The sequence below is a fragment of the Haemorhous mexicanus genome, chromosome 3 (assembly GCF_027477595.1).
Source record: "Haemorhous mexicanus isolate bHaeMex1 chromosome 3, bHaeMex1.pri, whole genome shotgun sequence".
In the NCBI taxonomy this organism is placed as follows: domain Eukaryota; kingdom Metazoa; phylum Chordata; class Aves; order Passeriformes; family Fringillidae; genus Haemorhous; species Haemorhous mexicanus.
In genome coordinates this window covers 22,426,080-22,432,079 of record NC_082343.1, presented here as the reverse complement: position 1 = coordinate 22,432,079, position 6,000 = coordinate 22,426,080, and positions in this window count along the sequence as shown.

Below are 6,000 nucleotides of genomic sequence, written 5' to 3'. Positions count from 1 at the left end.
ATGTGCTGTGCAAAATCAGATGAGTTGCCTGTTACAGTTCTTCATGGTTTTTATGTTGATAGCTGGCTGAAAAAAAATGCTTTTTCAAGTTTATTGCTGAAGGTTACTTAATGAATGTGGGGTTTTGCTAGATATAATTACAATAACAAAGTAATTATCATTGTGTGCTACTGCTTCTCAGAAGAGGAGTCAAGCAAGTCCACATTTCAGTCCATTTTCCTAGAGGAAGATGTTCTGTGCAAGTTGGCTTTTCTGTAAATTCCCTCTATGGCTCTTTGTTGTCTATTCTCCTCTGACTTTGGTCCAAATTCTGACGCAGTGTGAAGATGATACCTAAAAATACATAATTATTCCCAGGAATATTTTTATGTCTCCGTTTGCACGTTTTGGGTTTTCAGGGGAGTTTTTTTTTTTTATGGTTTTATGTGTGTGTTTGTTTTCTAAATAAATAAAAACTGTAGGGCTGTCAGGTGAATTTATCAAACTAGGAAAAGCTAAATGTGGTTCTGAAAAAAGTGACACTGGGTTTGGGTATACAGAAACAATACTGAGATAATTCAGGGACAATCACTATCAACAACCAAAATATTAGATGGCTTTGTTGCTCTAGCTCTCAAAAAAACCCACACTGCAAGCCTCCCTTTTTGGGCTGTGGAGGGCTGGCTCTGGCTGGATGCCCAGTGCCTACCAAATTCACACTATCCTAAGCTGGAGAGAAAGAATGTTGAAAGGCTTGTGGGTCAAGATTAGAAAGGGCAGGGAGGGATCTGTCTGCAATTACTGTCCCAGACAAAACAGACTCAAGGGAAACTTCATGTAATTTATTGCCAATCAAATTGGAGCAGGATAATGAAAAATAAAAGATAAGTATTAAAACATTTTCATCCCATGCTTCCCTTCTTACTGGCCTCAACCTTACTCCTGATTTTCTCTACCTTCTCCCCACCAGGATCTCTGGGGAAGGGGGGTTGTGATCAGTTCATCACTCGTCTCTGTTGCACTTTCCTCCTCAGGGGGAGTACTGAGTACTCCTCCCACCCTTCCCCTGCTCCACAAGAGACCCCACAAACTTCTCCAGCATGTGTCATTCCCACAGGCTACAGTTCTTTGTGAACTGCTCCAGTGTGGGTCCCTTCCACAGGGTCCTCAGGAGCAGGCTGTGCCTCTGTGGGCCTCCCACAGAGTCATAAGTCCTGCCAGAAAACCTGCTTTAAAACAGGCTTCCTACTGGGTTGCAGCCCTCTTTCAGGCATCCACCTGCTCCAGAGTGGGACTCCTGCATGGGCAGGGGAAGAGCCCATGGATCTTCACGGGCTCAGGGCCACAGCTGCCTCACTGTGGTCTTCATCACCAGAATCTCTGCTCTGGTGCCTGGAGCACCCCCTCCCCCTCCTTCACTGACCTCAGCCTTGGCAGGTCTGTTCCTCTCATTTATTCTCACTCCTCTCTCCAGATCCTCTTGGTGTTGCACAGGTTTTTTTTCCTCCCTTCCTAAATACAGAATCCCCAAAGTGCCAGAGCTGATGGGCTCAGGCTTGGCCAGTGGTGTGTCCATCTTGGAGCTGGCTGGCTGTATGGGACGCAAGACAAGATCTTAGAAGCATCTCACAGAAGCCACCCCTTGTCACCTCCCTGCTACCAAAACCTAGCCTTGAAAACCCAGTACCTGGTCATAATAAACAAATACATAGATTTAGTTTTGAAACTTCCCCCCAGACAACTGTTGTTTATCCCTTTGTCCTTCTGTGTTGGTTCAATCCCCTGGTTCTGACCCACATCCCTCTGGGAAAGGCTGTGTTTCCTCCTCACTCAGAGCACTCCAGCTCTCACTTTCATGTTTGCACGAAGGTTCCAGTCCTGGCTTTGAACTGACTGTTTATTGACATTGATGCCAGGCTATGGCAACAGGACACAGAAAGCCATGTGCAGGAGACCACAGTGTCTGGAATCAAGGGCTTTTGGATGGCCACATGGCAATGTCAGCTGAGATACTGTGGGCTGATAGAGTTAGAAATGTTTGTTTGCTTTTCCTGCAGAGAAATGGATTAAAAAGCAAACATTGCTAGGTTCTGGTTTGCATCTGCCAGACGCGTGTGCTTGATTATAAAATCTTCCTTTTTGCATTCGGGGGGAACAGACACTTCCTCTTCCCTTATTCTGTCCTACCTCAGCCTGCTTCCACTCTGGTGCTCTCTTTGTACTGACTCCCCTGCAGTTTGAGGTTGCTTTGGGAACTGCAAATGCTCTCCCCTTGCCCCAGGCAGATCCCTCTCTGAGGGCCTCCCCCTGTGCAAATCCGTCTGCTCTGGCATGTGTATGACTGGGCTTATCCCTCTCCATCCCTGGCATGAGCAGAGGGAGCCAGGAGTTGTGGGAATGCCCTTGGAGAGTCTGGGAATCTTTTTTCTGTGTGTGTCACCCACTGGCAACTTCACATTTATGTCAACGTGCAAAATATTTCTAGGGTCACTACTCGCTGTTGTCTGACCTTGTTCTAATCTCTGCCTGTAGAGGTTTGTAAGAAATTTTGCATTTTTGAGAGTGAAATCAGGATTGAAGCATGTCTCTCAAAGGCCTGGAAGAGGCATCAGACCAAGGACTAAAAGAATGGCCTGTGCCCAAGAAGAAGCATGCTGCTGCCAGGTTGCTGCTCCCAAAAGTAAAATTGAGAAATGAGGTTTTTATGTTGCGACTGTGCTGGCAAAATGACAGCACAGATGACTCCTTGGTGAAATATCCTAACAACAGGAGGCATGTGGCATTCTTTTCCATGACAGCTAAACAATAAAACAAGCACTTCCCCACCCTTGCTGCCTTGTTTTTTTTCTTCACCTCCTTTTCTTTTTATTTTTTCTTTTTTTTCCCCTTTTTTTCTTCTTTTTTATTTTTTCTATTTTATTTTTTTTTATTCATTTCTATATCCCTCTCTCCCCTTACGAGGAAAACCCGTGAGCAGTAAATTTTGCTGGTTTTTGTGGCATGGTCCTTTCCCCTCATTCCAGAGAGGACCATTCCAGGGCAGATGTAAAATGCTTGACTGCACCACTGAGCCACTGTCACATGCCAAAATCTCTTCTGCATTTAATCAAAAGCATCTTGCAGTAGACTTCTTACCAGAAATATGCAAATATTTTTAAAATATTTATAAACTTAGCAGGTGTTTATGCGTTTCTCTGGTAAATTTTAGAAGAAGTGAGGGTTTTTGTTATTGTTGATTTTGGCTAGTTGGTCTTAGTCTACAATACTCCTTCAGGCAATTTTCTTGATCTTATATTATATATGTATTTATATTTCTTACTCCTGTGGTCTACTCCCAGCCAGCAACTAAGTACCATGCAACCACTTGCTCACTCCTGTGCCCCTGGTGGGATGGGGAGCGGAATTAGGGAAGAAAGATAAAACTGATGTGTTGAGATGAGAAAAACTTAATGATTGAAATAAAGTAAAATATAGTAATAATAATGAAAAGGTGATAAAGAGAGTAAAAAAACTCAAGACAAAAAAGTGGGGCACAACCCAGTTGCTCACCACCCCCTGACTGATGCCTAGCCTGCCCCCAAACAGCAGTCAATGACTCCTGGCCAGCTCCCTCAAGTTTATACAATGGGACTGTCTCACAGAGGAGTAGTTAGACTGTTTAAAGAATCACCATCAAAAGCATTGGCAAAAAGCAGGTTCTAATATGAATTTATGAATCCATGGCCAGGCTCACTCTATTACTTACTACACAGGGGAAGGACACATAAGAAAATTGAATTAGAATCGATTTGGAATTATTTACACAAGGACCAGGGAGGCAAGAGGGAAAGGGTGCAAAGAATATGGGTACAAAAGGGATTACCAACACTTAATCATCAGTTATTTAAAAAAGCAATTCTATAGGATTTGCTACAGTTATAACCATGACTTCATTATGGATTCACAATAACAGCACTCATACCACAATCAAATCCTAGGCAGAGAGGTGTGTATACATCTATGTAAAGGCTCCTATCCAAAACTCCCCTAGGGCTCAGGGAATACTCACATCCAATCCCTTGGTGTTTCTCACCAGGCATGAGCTGCACTTGGAGCAGTCTCTGTGGGGCAGGGGTATCAGCCTATGCCTTGTGTCAGTGGTGGTCCTTTGAGTGTGGCAGACTAGAGGGCTCCCAGGCTCTGGGAGTGTTCCAGTCAAGGGGAGGTGCTGGCACAGCCAGCTGCAATCCAGGAGATCTCCACGGGCCTCATTTGGGACTGCTGTTAATAAGATGTCAAGATGATTAGCTTCAGTCATCAGTAAGTTTCCAGCCTGACTGTATCCCAAGTGTTGGGAACTACTGGAAACAACGCTCCTGTTTCACTTGGGCTGTGATTTGGGTAGGGAATGTCCCAAGGCTGCCAGGGGATATCTGATTATTATCCTTCGTTCCCCACCTTGGTCCAGCAGCTGATGTTCCTGTTATGGTCAGGGCTGTTTCCTGCACTATCTGTATCCTGCAGGAGCTCCTTGTTATGGGCAGGGATACCCTGCTGCCCAGCTGGTCTGGTAAAGGGGAACTTCAGTGCTCAGATGGTTCAGTCAAGGCCTGCCAGGGCTCCTGTAGTGCTGTAGGCACGGGGGGAAGGATGCACCACCTCAGTGTGACACTCTATGGCATGGAATATCCCCTCGGTGAGTTTGGGTTGCTGGCAGAGCATGGGGAGATGAAAGTGCCTGGATTTAGACTATTTCTACAAGTATTTCAGGAACTCTTTTTTAGCATTACTCAGCCACAACTAAACCATCAGGGTGTTACCAGCATTAGTCTCATCCTAAATCCGAAACACAGCTCTGCTCCAGCTACTAAGAAAATTAACTCCATCCTAGTGGAAAGCAGGACACGTATATTAGGCTTAATATGTAGTCAAACTGCTGGCAAACAGGACTTCGAAATTAAATCAAGATTGTTTAGAATAGGCTATGCAGAGCTGCACTCTGTAAAGAAATTAAACTGTGTGTTGACTCTGTCCTTCTGTAGCAATGGCCTGAGGAAATCCCCCGCCTTCATCTTTCTGATATCCATAGGGCTGCTTTGCCCCCAACCCTCTATCAGGTAGTTAAATATTTTTAGACTGTGTGGTCATATAGACCTTAGTTTTAGAATCAAGAGAGTTTAATTTCTGCATATTACTTGCACAGCCTGATTGGCAAATCATTTAACAGGGCCAGGTTAAACAATAAAACCTGAATTTTTGCATTTGTTGGTTCTTGCAGTTAATGATTTTGGGATTCCAAGCAACAGGCTCTAGAACTAAAATGTGCGTTGTAGAAAAGATTGTAGTTTATTTTCAAATTGTGCTGTAATCTTGATGTTAACGAAGAAAAAGAGGGGTGGATTTTGAAGACCTGCACAGTTTTCCCTTGGTCTTTGATTATGTGTAAGTGTTAGCATCTCAGGATAAAAATACAGCAGTGTTCAGGCCAGCTCTGAAGGATGTTAGCACATTTAAAGATATAATATTTGTTGAGAGAAGAGAATAAAAGAGGAAACACCACCAGCAAAATGTCCATATGGTCTCAATAACAGCACAGCTCCAAAAGGAGCTGCAGCTGTGCTCAGTGTATCTGCTTTGCACAGACTCTCACAGTAACTAGAATTCAGTGTAACTGAACTACCTAAGAGGGTAATTGTACTCGTTGGATTTTCAGCAGACAGTCTCCCTAAATGTAGCTTTATATAGTTCTATTTCTGCCAATAGCAAGGAGGGTATTAAAGACTGAAATACTGAAGCTTTTAGTAAACAGCATCCTCTATGGTCTCTTCATTTTCTAAACTATATCCAGCTAATTCTTTATTTGTATAACCTGAAGCTTGGCAGAGTTTCATCCAAATCTCAGTGACACTCTTATGCTCTGCAGTAATTATCCTGTGGAACTCACTACAAGTAATGATGAAAACTGAAAACCTACTCTGCTTGCTGCTGTCCTGGCATGCTGAGTCTGGTTTGCAATTTTTGTCTTTATTAGCAGACAAGTTG